This window comes from Camelus bactrianus, chromosome 15 (genome assembly GCF_048773025.1).
Source record: "Camelus bactrianus isolate YW-2024 breed Bactrian camel chromosome 15, ASM4877302v1, whole genome shotgun sequence".
Classification (NCBI taxonomy): domain Eukaryota; kingdom Metazoa; phylum Chordata; class Mammalia; order Artiodactyla; family Camelidae; genus Camelus; species Camelus bactrianus.
The window spans coordinates 67,950,518-67,963,951 of record NC_133553.1 but is presented as its reverse complement, the minus strand read 5'-3'; the positions used below and the strand labels follow the sequence as shown (position 1 = coordinate 67,963,951).

The 13,434-nt window shown below is 45.8% G+C and overlaps 1 protein-coding gene across 3 annotated transcripts in view; it reads left to right on the top strand.

The window, feature by feature from the left end:
• The first annotated feature begins 9,946 nt into the window (after positions 1-9,946).
• Positions 9,947-13,434, top strand: part of LOC105066983 (dynactin subunit 1) — a 28,757-nt gene continuing 25,269 nt past the window's right edge. Inside the window, exon 1 of one of the 3 annotated variants that reach the window (XM_074341375.1) lies at positions 9,947-10,080. The gene's annotated coding sequence lies outside the window, so the exon portion shown is untranslated. Of the gene's footprint in view, positions 10,081-10,685; positions 10,830-11,415; positions 11,531-13,434 lie in introns of those variants that run through there. The other 2 variants (XM_074341374.1, XM_074341376.1) reach the window with 2 other exon arrangements.

Here is a 13,434-nt window from a genome sequence, read left to right as displayed (position 1 = left end):
CTGAAAGCCATTATCAAGGCAAAATAAAGCTGACATGAACGAGTATATACTGTATGATTCCGTTTATGTGACGTTCAGAACTGGCAAAACTGACATCATCTGAGGGAGGCAGGACAGTGTCCTGATTTCAAATGCAAGGGGGCACAAAGGCACTTTCTGGGGAGATAGAAACAATGCATATTATGATCAGGGTATCTGTCAAATTCATTAAATAGACACTTGAAGCAGGTGCATTTTATCATATTAGTAACAATATTTTTTAAAGCTATGTAAGATAAAAGTTTTAATTACAGAAATATTTGGACGTTACTAAAAGTCTTGCTTGTGTTTCAGTTTTTAATAATTCTGGCAAAAGGCTGTTATTTTCTCACGAGTACGAGCACAGCGCACGGCGTTTCCATCTCAGCTCACTGGCAGGTAAGCTCACCTCTGTCAGCTCGTGAGCCTGGATTTCTGCAGTGACGGCTGCATTGAAGGCAGACTCTAAGCCTCCATCAGCCATCAAGCTGCCCCGAGACTGATCATGAATCACCGACCTGGACTGATATTAACTTCGTTGCTGGAAAGTGGAAAATGGAAAGTGTTTTTGCCAATGTGAGGTAAGCCCCCTCCCCTCCTGGCAGCCTCTCCAGTGCCCACCTGCCCGGCCCAGCCCAGCCCAGCCCGCCGCGCCCCTGCTCTGAGCCCGAGCCCACCGCGCAGGGCAGGAGGGCGCAGAGCACCCGGGCCGCCGCTCGGCGGTGGGCAGCAGCGCCGACCAGCCGCCCTGCGGCGCAGCCTGGGCGGCTGCCTGCACGGTGCCCAGCACGCCCGCGCTGCTGGCCAGGGCCCCCACCGCCTGCTTCAGGCTGTTGAGGAGGGCGCTGCCCAGACCTAAGCCAAGGAACTCCGGGTCAACCTGGTGACTAGTGGCAGCATGCAACCGAAAGGAGAGAAACAGTTTTCACTTAGAAGCCCTAAGAATGAGTGCTTTGCACATCTTATTAAAGATGAAATAGTATTTCAAATTGAGTTTTATTCAAACAATAAGGGAAAAACCTCCCAGCACACATACTATTTTTAACTAGATTAAAACACATTTACCCACAGTAGGTGAGAATCCACAGTAAGGTATTTTGTAAGAGGAATTTTGTAAACCCAACAAGTCTGCACATGGAAAAGCTCCAAGATCAACAAAGATGTTAACCCACGTGGGAACAGCAACCTCCACCCTCCCCCCAACCATCTGCACCAAACAGAAATAGTGACTATAATGTAACCAAAGAGCTGCTTACAAGTTCTATAGCCAGGCTGCGGGTACACGAGGAAATGCCTCCAGGGCCAGACCAGAGCTCACACAGACAGGCGACGGGAGCCCAGGGGTTCTGGGCTCTGAGAGCAGATGGAAGCCTTTCCGGACACAAAATGCCACGTCAGCCCACTGAACCTGAGCTTCCTGCAGAAGGTGGGGAGGCCCCCTGCCTGTCAGCCACCAGGCCTGAGGCCAGCACCACTGCCCACACAAGGCTCTGGGCACAAAGAAACCCCACAGGAAATCAGAGACCCGGCCTGCCTTGTGAACAGGTGTGAAATCAAATTTATATCACCCAGGGGGGTGGGGCAGAGCTCCGTGGTAAAGCGCATCCTTAGCGTGTGCAAGGTCCTGGGTTCGCTCCCCAGTACCTCCAGTAAAATGAAAAAAAGTGTATACCCACCATCCAGGAATGGGTATCACAAGTCAAGAACTGAACAATAAAACTCACCTAGAGCCCAAGGAACTCGTGGAACCTCAGGGACACAGATACTAACTGCCCTCTAAGGACATCTCCACAGCCAAGGGCAACGGGATACCCCACAAACCCTCTCCTCAAAGTGGCCTCACGGTCAGAACAAGCCACACTAGGTCACCATGAGGGAGAGGTCCAGACAGCTTAAGAGGCAAAACACATGCCCCAAAAGATGGCAGCAATAAAAAAACCTTGGAATGAATCCATAAAGGAAGTAAATGTTCTTACAGCTCAAGGAAGAAACCCAGAAGATAAGACTATAATGAGCAAAATGAAAGCCTTGGAAGACACCAAAAATATAAATTCTGACAATGAAAAAAACAGATACAGGAGTAAAAACCTCAACGCAGATGTGTGAAGAGCCTGGGCCCCAGGTTCCAGCCCTAAACCCTGGGTACTGGGTACCTCACCTGGGTGATGTTCCTAAACTCTGTGCCCCCATCTGTGCAGCACAGTGAAGGCTCTGCCCCCAGACGGCTGGTCCAGGGATCTGATTAGTCAGTATGGGCGAAGCAGTGATCACGGAAGTGTATTAAATGGACAATTCAAAAACATGGGACATTTAGCTAAAGGAAGGATTTGTGAATTGAAGAGGAGAATTGAGTCATCCACCCAGAAGGCAGAACAGGAAGATTAAAAATGTGAGCAGTAAAAAAGATAGAGAGACTTTAACATACCAAGTAAGTTGTGATACTTGGGAAAATAAAATGAGAAAGTTCAACTTACATTTAGTAGGACTTTTTCCATGGGGAAAAGAAGAAAGAAAAGGAGAGAACAATCTCAGAACTTAAAGATGTGTAAACTCAGGTTGAATGAGGGTCATAATCTCAAGTTATTCATACAAAAATAAATCCTGACCTAGACATAATGTATTACAATCATAAAACAAAGATAAAAATCTGAAAGGCTACCAAAGAGAAAGACAAATTAGCTACAAAGAAACATGATTGCACTAATATTTCTCATTGTCAGCAATAAAGGTCAGAAGACAACAGAACATGTGTCTGTAGACAAAGTGCTGATAAAATAACACACATCCCGGGGGATACTGACTGGTACACATAACACAGACAAACAGGTTTACACTGCAGAGCACAGTGAGATACACTCCATACCCCGCAGTAGCTTACAGTGAAAAAGAATATGGAAATGAACGTACGTATGTTCATGTACGACTGAAGTGTTGCGCTGTACACCAGAAACTGACACAACATTGTAAAGTGACTATACCTCAGTAAAAAATAGATAAATAACATATTCCCTAAAAAGCTAAGCCCCATTAAATTATCTTAAATAGTGTTGAAGCAAGCAGAATTTTCAGACAAAACTCATAGACCTTAACGAAGAAACTTACTGAAGGAGGTACCCAGGAGGGAGGGGTTACAAGTAGAAATGACAAAACAAATTGGTTTAAAAAAAAAAAAGGACTATGTATCTGAGTGAGTATGGTCTCTTACTAAATAATGATTGTGATGATAATGATTAACTGAAGGAGAGTTTAAAATTATTACTATATTTTACCAATCCTAAGAGGTATTTTTTCATGTCTTAACAACTCCAAAATCAGAATGTTATCTATATGTTGCAATTGGGGGCATTTTTCTTTTAAAAAGACACACAAAAAAATAGCGTGCCTTGGATGTAATGTGATACACCTACTGGACAATTAAAACACTGAAGGTGAAAGGGGAGCTGAAGTTCAGTGCATCCTATAACCCTTACATTTTCTCAGGAAGAGAAGTACTAATTAACAACACTTTGTGGAATTAACAAATACTTAATTTTTATGACATGATTTATGTCCAGAAATCACACTTTAAAACTTAGGAATAATTAAAGGGACTTGAAAGGAAAAAAATTTAGAAACTTGATTAGAAGAGAAACAAATACAATAATGAACTTAAACTAAATTCAAATACATTAGTAGTCACTGTAATTGTAAAAGATTAAACTCACATACAGAATAAAGACTCTCAGATTAGGTTCTTTTTAAGAATTGAGCTTTAGAGTCAATTTTTTAAAAGACACAACTAAAACAGAGACCTAGGAAGACAGGATAAAGCAACGGAAAAACATACGGCATCAGACAAATACGGACCGGATGGAATGGAGCCTGGGACGGACACAAGGTCTCCTCCACGGCACTGAGCCCAACAGCAATGTCCCTACAAAGCCACGGGAAGCGACAAACAGCTGAGCGGACCCACGGCAGGGACACGACACCCCTGTGTCCTGCTGAATGAGCGCCTGTAGATAACCTCTGGGGAAGGGAGGGACTCTCCAAACTTCTGCCAGCTTCATTTTGCAACTGAACATTACATTCAGTTCTGCGCTTTTTGGAAGCCAAGGCCAAAAAGGAGGACATGATGGGTCACACGGAAACTCTTGGATTATAAACGGGGAAATTACCTTGTTGAGAAAAACTGTTCTCTTGACATTAAGTCATAAGGCTGTATTACAAAGACAAACATGATGATCAAAGATTTCAGCTATAACATGTTACTATAAATACAAAACCCTAAAACGTCCACACAAAAACTACTAGAGCTGATTGAAGAATTCAGTAAGGTAGCAGGTTACAAGATCAACGTTCAAAAATCAGTTGCATTTCTTTACACTAACGATGAATCAACAGAAAAAGAAAGTAAAGAAACAATCCCCTTTAAAATAGCACCCAAAGTAATAAAATACCTAGGAATAAAACTAATCAAGGAGGTGGAAGAATTATACACAGAAAACTAAACCATTGATGAAGGAAATTAAAGAAGACTTAAAAAATGGAAAGATATCCCATACTCTTGGATTGGAAGAATCAATATTGTTAAAATGGTCACACTGCCCAAGGCAATCTATAGATTTAATGCAACCCCTGTCAAATTACCCAGGACATACTTCACAGAACTAGAACAAATCATAATAAAATTTATATGGAACCATCAAAGACCTAGAATTGCCAAAGCATTACTGAAGAGAAAGAAAGAGGCTGGAGGAATAACTCTTCCAGACTTCAGACAATACTACAGAGCTACAGTCATCAAGACAGCATGGTATTGGTACAAAAACAGACATATGGACCAATGGAACAGAATAGAGAGCCCAGAAATGAACCCACAAACTTTAGGTCAACTAATCTTCGACAAAGGAGGCAAGAATATACAACGAAATAAAGACAGTCTCTTCATCAAATGGTGTTGGGAAAACTGGACAGCATGTAAAACAATGAAGCTAGAACACTCCCTTACACCATATACAAAAATGAACTCAAAATGGATCAAAGACTTAAACATAAGACAAGATACATACAATAAACCTCCTAGAGGAAAATATAGGCAAAACATTATCTGACATACATCTCAAAAATTTTCTCTTAGAAGAAATAAAAAGCAAGAATAAACAAATGGGACCTAATGAAACTTACAAGCTTCTGCACAGCAAAGGAAACCGTAAATAAAACAAAAAGACAACCTACGTCTGGGAGAAAATCTTTGCAAATGAAACTGACAAAGGCTTCATCTCCAGAATATATAAACAGCTCATATGACTTAATAAGAAACAACCAAACAACCCAATCCAAAGATGGGCAAAAGACCTGAACAAGCAATTCTCCAAGGAAGACATACAAATGATCAATAAACACATGAAAAAATGCTCAATATCACTATCAGCGAAATGCAAATCAAAACTACAATGAGGTATCACCTCACACCAGTCAGAATGGCCATCATTCAAAAAGCCACAAATGACAAATGCTGCAGAGGCTGTGGAGAAAAGGGAACCCTCTTACACTGCTGGTGGGAATGTAGTTTGGTGCAGCCACTGTGGAAAACAGTATGGAGATTCCTCAAAAGACTAGGAATAGACTTACCGTATGACCCAGGAATCCCGCTCCTGGGCATATATCCAGAAGGAACCCTACTTCAAGATGACACCTGCACCCCAATGTTCATAGCAGCATTATTTACAATAGCCAAGACATGGAGACAGCCTAAATGTCCATCAACGGATGACTGGATAAAGAAGAGGTGGTATATTTATGCAATGGAATACTACTCAGCCATAAAAACCGACAACATAATGCCATTTGCAGCAACATGGATGCTCCTGGAAAATGTCATTCTAAGTGAAGTAAGCCAGAAAGAGAAAGAAAAATACCATATGAGATCGCGCATATGTGGAATCTAAAAAAAAAAACAAAACAAAACAGCAAACAAAGCATAAGTACAAAACAGAAATAGACTCACAGACATAGAATACAAACTTGTGGTTGCCAAGGGGGCGGGAGGTGGGAAGAGAGAGACTGGGATTTCAAAATGTAGAATAGATAAACAAGATTATATTGCATAGCACAGGGAAATATATACAGGATCTTACGGTAGCTCACAGAAAAAAAAATGTGACAATGAATATATGTATGTTCATGTATAACTGAAAAATTGTGCTCTACACTGTAATTTGACACATTGTAAAATGATTATAAATCAATAAAAAATGTTAAAAAATTAAATGTTACAATTTTTTGGTGTCACTCTTATTAGGAAGAATACAGTGACTTCACAGGCCTCTCTGAGGAGCCCCTCCTCTCTTGTCTGTCTCAGTTTAGCAGTTTGATCTCCTGGTGTGATTTTCACTGCATGCGCTTTCTTCCCTGTGTACAGTCTTAGCCCATGTCCACAGATGGTATTTCCTCCTTAGTCTGAGAAAAATGAATCCCCCCATAGATACTTATTCAGTGAGTGAATGTGGGTAACGCTACTCTAGAATGGTGACCACCTCCCCTTAGGGAACCCTTCCCTTTTTTTCATTGGAGTTAAATTGACGAAACAAATAAATGGCTTAAAACAGAGAAGTTTCACTAGCAGGTAAACTCTCCTGTTTTTCATAGGCCTTCTGATGATTTAAAGCCCACAGAACTGTTAATGTTTTCTATAACTTTATAAATTCTATGTATGAATTAACCCAATTGCTGATCCTTTCAAACCTACGGCCAACCTATGATAACATGGGTCAGCATGTGTAATTCCTATGATTACTTTTCTTTACTATTGTTATAAACTTTTGTCTCCCAAGATCTACTGGCTAGATTTTAGCAGGTTCAGTGTGTTCTTAGAAGGGTTAATACATAAAATCCTGGAAATTAACAGCAATAAGCTTTCAAAGACATAGTTGCCATTTCTGTTGGGATTTATTTATTTATTTAATTTGTATCTGGTGGCATTTGAGGGCTGAAACCCACACAAGCAGGAGAGAAATGCAGACAGGAGGACTTGTATCTATGCAGAAACTTCTGGACTGCAGACAACTAATGACAGCATCTTGGGAAGAGTGGCTGCCCACCGAAGAGGACCTGGAGAAAGAAAATATCATGAGAACATTCATGAGAGTAAAAAGGAGTCCAAGATGTGGGGAACTGCTGGGCAGCACTAACTCCCTTCCAGCTGGCGACCAGGAACGTTGACTGGCACCGAGGCTGGTGCCGGGACCCTTGTCCCTTTCCTACATGAGTGTCAGGGAGCTTGCCTGCAGCCCGTGGGAGTGTGGGTTGGCCGCTAATCCACTGAGACCCACTCACTCCCCTCCCCATATTCCCTAACTCCTGTCCTAGGCCTAGAAGCTGGCGAGAGACAGAAGGGTCACTCCTTCCTTCCCTTGGGGCTCAGTCCTGTGGACAGAAGCTGGCTCTGGCAGGGCCTGGGTAGCAAGGACTGCCACAAGGAAAGTCTTGAGTACTCTGTGACTGAGGAACGTAGCTGGACCCCGGGCAGTCACGATGCATGGCCATCTGGTTGGTCTGAGCGCGGACTGAGGCTTATAATCCAAAAGTCCCCCTGATGTGGGGTCAGGTGGCAAGAAGGACAGAGAAAGACAAAACCCAAGGGGGGCCGGGGGGGCCAGGGCCCAAGAGCTTATGACTGTCCACTTACTTGTAGGTGCCCTCAAGTTGGAAGCCACTCTCTTTATCAGCTCTCTCTTTTACTCAGAATCATTTAAGCATTATTATACACTTACAAGTACATATATGTTTTTATATACATGGAATAGGTAACTGTTTGAGGACAATTGCTTACTGGACAATTATTTTCTAGAAGAGTGAAGTATGGAAAATAACAGATTAATTTACAAGATAAAAACTATGCACGGACATAAAGGGTGAATATAGGTTTTCATAATCAAAAACAGTATCTTCACCCCTCTCTTCCTGCCCAGGTGTTCACCATAGGGCAAAAAAAGATCAATAAAGGACAGAGCTGCAGGGCGCTGTTTCCTAGACTGTAGGGGAGAGAAAGGACGGGAAACCAACAGGCACTTTGGTACATTGGCTACAGTGCCTTCCTGTGTCTGTGACGGCCCCAAAGCCCTGCGTGGTTCTCCCACTGTCTGTCTGTCTGTCTGTCTGTCTGTCTAATGGAGGAGGAGTGTAGTCTGTCTATCTCTTGTAGCAGGAGGAGGAGCCTAGTGCGTCTATTTTTCTATCAAATGCGGGCGGAAGAGAAGTCTAGTATGTCTGTCTATTTGTCTCTGTCTATCTATCTAAAGGAGGAGTTGTTTAGTGTGTCTGTCTACCTAATTGAGGAGGAGGAGGAGGCTAGTGCATTTGTCTGTCTATGTTTCAGGCACAGCAAGTCAGGCACAGAGGACAGACACCCACACTCGGACACAGCGAGTCGGGAAAGAGGAAGAACACACCCCACGCTGAGACACAGCGCGTCAGGGAAAGATGACAAGGACACCCCACACTCACACACAGCGAGGCAGGGACAGAGGATAGAGACCCCCGACACTCAGACACTCTGTCCTGGGAAGGTCCCACAGAGTCCCACTCATTTCAAAAGGACTTACCCAAAATATATAAAGAATTTATACAAATCACACAAAAAAATGACACAAAATTATGTTTTTTTAATGAGCAGATTTGAAGAGGCACCTCATAGCAGAAGATACTCAAAAGACCAATTAACTTCTGGAAGCCAAAATGGGAAACCAGTGCAGATATAAGAATGATTAACATTAAAAAGACTGAAAATTGAAAAAAAAGAAGAAATGGGGGAGTAAGACTATACATTCATATTTGCCAAATGAGAAACCAGTAACAAGGGTTACGTGCGGTGTGCAAGGAAGAAGGAATGGATGGGAAGAGGGGTGAGGAGAGGTTTCTCAGTGCAGTCTTCACGCTGTTTTGATTTTTGAATCACGCCGATGCATTTTCTATCAAGAATAAGAACAAGACATATTTAGAAGATGAAATGGGGACAAAAGGGGCAGTGGTGGACAGGTTGCCCAGTTCCCCCTTTCTACCATTAACTCGCCACCTCCACCCCACCAACAACTTCATGGATCTCTCAGGTTGTTTTTCAATCTGAAGTTAACTGGGATAAACCTAACCCTCCAATAGCTCTCTCTTTACATGGATTCACTTAATATTCCTAAAAACCTAATCATGTAGACTCTATCATTAACATCCTCGTTTTTCAAAAGAGCAGAGCTGTGAGAGGTAAAGTCACCGACCTAAGATCTCATGCAGCCAGGAAATCGAATTCGAACCCATTGTCTATCAAATCCTGGCTCTCCCAATATCCCTGTACAAATATCTTTGAACACATGTTCTATCATTTTTTTCACCTCTTTTGGCTACATCATTAGAAGTGGGTGCACTGGGGTCAAGGATCTTGCACTTTTAATGTTTTCTTTTCTTTTAATTAAAGAATGCCAAAATGTCATTATGTAAATTTGCATTATTTTACATTTCCGCCATAAGGGCGTGAGAATGCCTGTATCTTCATACGATGGGCAATACAGAGCAGCAGCAAAATTTAATCTTCTCCTTAAGCTACCTGACGAAATATGGTTTATCACTATTGTTTTCATTAGCTGCTTGGCACTGAAAAGCTCAGCGACCCTCTGGGGGACCCACCGGCCCAACGCAAGGGAGCTCCCCGGCGCCTCTGCGCCGTCCGCGCCCGCCTGGGGAGCGCGCCGGCCGCCGCGCGCCGCCCTCCTCTGGGCCTAATCGGGTTCCCAGGCGCAGTGCGCACGCGCGCGCTTCGCCACAGGCGTCCAGCTTTGTGCCTGATCGCTGTCTCCACGGCCGCGTCCGGGGGGCAGCTTTTAACCCGGGCTGGTCTTCGGGGAAGAGCAGCGTGTCCCCCGGACCCAGCGCGCCTCTGGGCCTCAGCGGCGAGAGGGCCTGGGGCGGGGGGCCTGCGGGTGTCGTGCGGCGCGTCGGGCAGCCCACGCGGGCGGGGCGGGCCCCCCGCTCGGGCCTGGGCGTCGGTCGCCGGTGGGGCCGGAGCCCGGCGCGGAGCCCCTGGCAGGACAGGTACGGAGGCGGCGACGCTGGCAACCGTCTCCTCCCCACCCCGTGTCGGCGAGGCTCCCGGCGGTGCACTGGGGGCTCGGCGCGCGGCGGGGCGCGGCCGGGAGCCGGGGGCGCGGGGCGGGGGCGGCGCGTATGGGGGGCCGCGGCGGGGGTGGGCGCCCGCCTGCGTCTGGGCCGGTCCCACCCGCCCGAGCGCCCTAGCCTGGCGGTGTTCTCCCGGGGTCGGAGTGCTTGTGCTTCCCAGTTCTTCCGAAACTGCCAGGGTTCCTCTCCATTCCTGGGAGCGTCCGAGGCACCCCTGAACCCACTTCGAGCTACAGGTTTCCTGTGGGGCACATGGTTGAGAAGTTGTGTCACACGGAAAAAAAAACCAAAAAACCCCAAAACAACATAACAAAAAAACAGCCCAAATAGATTCAAGCATGGGGGCCTGGATGTGCGTTTAGTGTGTCTGTTTCCCACCCACTCCTGGGGCCCGCCTTACCTGGAAGGATGACCCTTGGGAAGTCGTCTTGCGCGTCCTCCCAACGAAATCACTCAGACGAGGAACTCCGCTGTTGTTAAAGAGGCGGTCACGTGGAAACTTGCCTTCATTTTTACAGTGAGCAGAGCAGCACGCCCATACTGACGAGTTACGAATGCATGTGCTTAAAGTCCTGAGAGTCGAGGAGCTCTGAGGTGGAGATTGACACTTTACCTGACTGACTGCCAAAGCCCAAGCCACGGGACGTTAAGGATAGTAGTTAACGGTAACTGTTTTCAAAAGGCGTTTTGTGTTCAAATATGTTTAGAAACTTCATGGTTAGGGTTTTCTCTACCATAGAATGTGCCAGTTTTCAATATGCTAATGATATTTACCTTGAACTTCCCACTGGAAGTAAACAGTATGGAGAGTTTCCCAGATATGAATGGAAAATCTTGGGCACTGTTTCCGTTTAACATATGAAACGGTTTGGGAAATGGAGTTCCAGCATCGAAACTAAAGGTTTGGAAGGGTGTAGTGTAGGTCAGTGCTTTTTGAACTTTAGTGGCGCATGCATCTGGCCGAGGGGAGGAGGGGGGGTTTCTTGTTCAATAAAATACAGATTTGGTTCCCAGGTGACGCTGAAGCTGCTGGTCCGTGGACCACACACACTTTGAGCAGCAAGGATGTGGATCACTGGATTGAAGGAGACCGTGCTCTGCGCCCTGCTCTCCGCAGCAAACTGGGCTGCTTCTGAGTGATCGCTTCCCTGTCCGGGCCTATAAAATAGCAGACTGGACTAGAAGATCTCTAAGATTCCTTTCAGATCTAACATGCTGTGGTTCTAGTCTGGTTACCCCTGTGACAGTTGAGTTCCATCTAAAATATCCTTGCCCAGTGGCTGGTCTGGGCTTGCACATTTCTAATAGTGGGGAAATTACTGCATGCATATAAGGCGTCCATCCCGTTTCATCTTGGAATCTCTCAGTAAGGAACTTTTTTGTTTTGTTGAAATACATCTCTGCAGCTTCCATACTGTTGGTCCGAGGTTATCTGTTAGAATGCAACAGAAAAGGAAAATGCAATCCTCTTTTAAATAGGTGACTCTTAAAGCGTGAGATGACGGTGTTTCTCCCTAGTTTCCCCAGACTGCATTATCCTTTACTCTTCCATGATGTTGTTCCAGATCCCTCTCTTAAATTCAGCCCTTCTGCGGTGCGGTGTAGTGGGGCTGTAGCTGGACTTTGAAAGGTGGGTGGGGCTTGCAAAACTGGGGAAAGCATCCTGAGCAGCAGACAGTGGTGCAGAGATGACACTGCATTTGTCAGATCCAGGATTGTTTGATTAAAGTAAGAAATGGTAAGATTTCTTACAGTGAGATTGTAAGGTTACTTACAATGAAAGACTTTGGGCAAAGCAGTATTTTAGAGTGTGTGGTTGTCTTACTATGGTGGGCAATGTGGTTGGAAATGGAGAAGCAGCAAGGCAGGGGGCCAGGTCTGTTTCATCGATCAGTAAAGAGAACTTACATTGATGGTAACAGTAATGCCTTATATTTATGTGTGAGATTTTACAGATTACAGAAGGCAGTCTTTTCTTGGGAGGTGGGCAGAGCAGCTGTGACCCCGTTTTATAGAGGAGGCACCAAAGAGGGTAAATGATTTGCCTTAATTTGCAAAGCTGTTGAGTGGCTGACCAAAGTGATGACAGTGGTGATGGAGGAGGAAGGAAGGATGCGGGAGAAATACCGAGAAAGAAGTGATAAGTTGGGCCTGATTGACCAGGAGGGTACAAAGGAAAAGAAGTGGTCAGGGAGGAGTCAGACTAGTTGGGAAAATCGTAAGGCAAAATTGCCAGCTGCTGTGGGTTGCACTCTGCTGGCTGTCCCATTCGCTGGTGGCCGCCTGGAGTTACAGGTTGGGAGGGACCGCGGTGGAGGACTCCTCGGGTGTTCAGCCTGCCTACAGCCGGGGGTGCTGTGTGGGGCTGGGGCTGTCTGTCCCACACCAAGGGCGTGGGAACTGGACCTTCAGTGTCCCCTGAGGAGGTGAGTGCTGAGCAGTTACCCGATTCAAATCTTAGGGTCCTTGCCATCCTGGAGACACTGAATTTGGTTTTATATAATTTTTCTTTAGAGGTTCTGGCTAGTTCTGGTCACCCTTGGCTGATGGACAGATGGGCTGTCCAGTCTGACCTCCCTGAGCGCCTGCTTGTCCACTGAGGGCGTCACTGAAGCAGCGACTGGGCCCTTGTCCCTCCCAGAGCCTCACTAAAGCTCTTTTCCCAGAAGATCTGCACTTCTCCTACGGCCTCGCGGTCTCCCTGTGCTCCTTTGACCCTGGACGCGTGTGAACTTGAGTTTTAGTGTCGCTACCACCTTCCAGTCCCTGGCGCTGTCCCTGCCTTTGTGGTTTCTTAGGTGCCTCTGTGGGGACGACGGAGCGACATGTGCGGGACTTCATGTCCCTCCCGGCGTCTCTGGGAAGCCTGTCAGAGCCAGCCTGTGCCCCAGCGCCTGGCGCGGTGCACGTCCAGGCTTCTGCTCAGCGTCGAGGGCTGTCTGTGCTCAGTGCTTAGGAGACTGCGATGAGTAAAATCTGTCTGCCCTGGAAGAATTGATGATAAGTGAGACAACATTTTAAATACACTGTGATACTGTAGTGGAGGTTTTTCCAAAGCGCTACGGGAGGGCAGAGCGGGGAGTGACTAGCCCCACGTGGAGACGTCAAAGGAATCTTTGGGAAAGAGGTGATAACTGAGTCGAGCCTTGAAGACGAAGAGAGAATGGACCTGGTGACGCTTGCAACATTCACAGAAGCCTAAGGGAGGTAGATTCAGGTGGCTGGAATATAAGAGAACTTTGGGATCAAAGGAGAAGCGACTGATGAGAC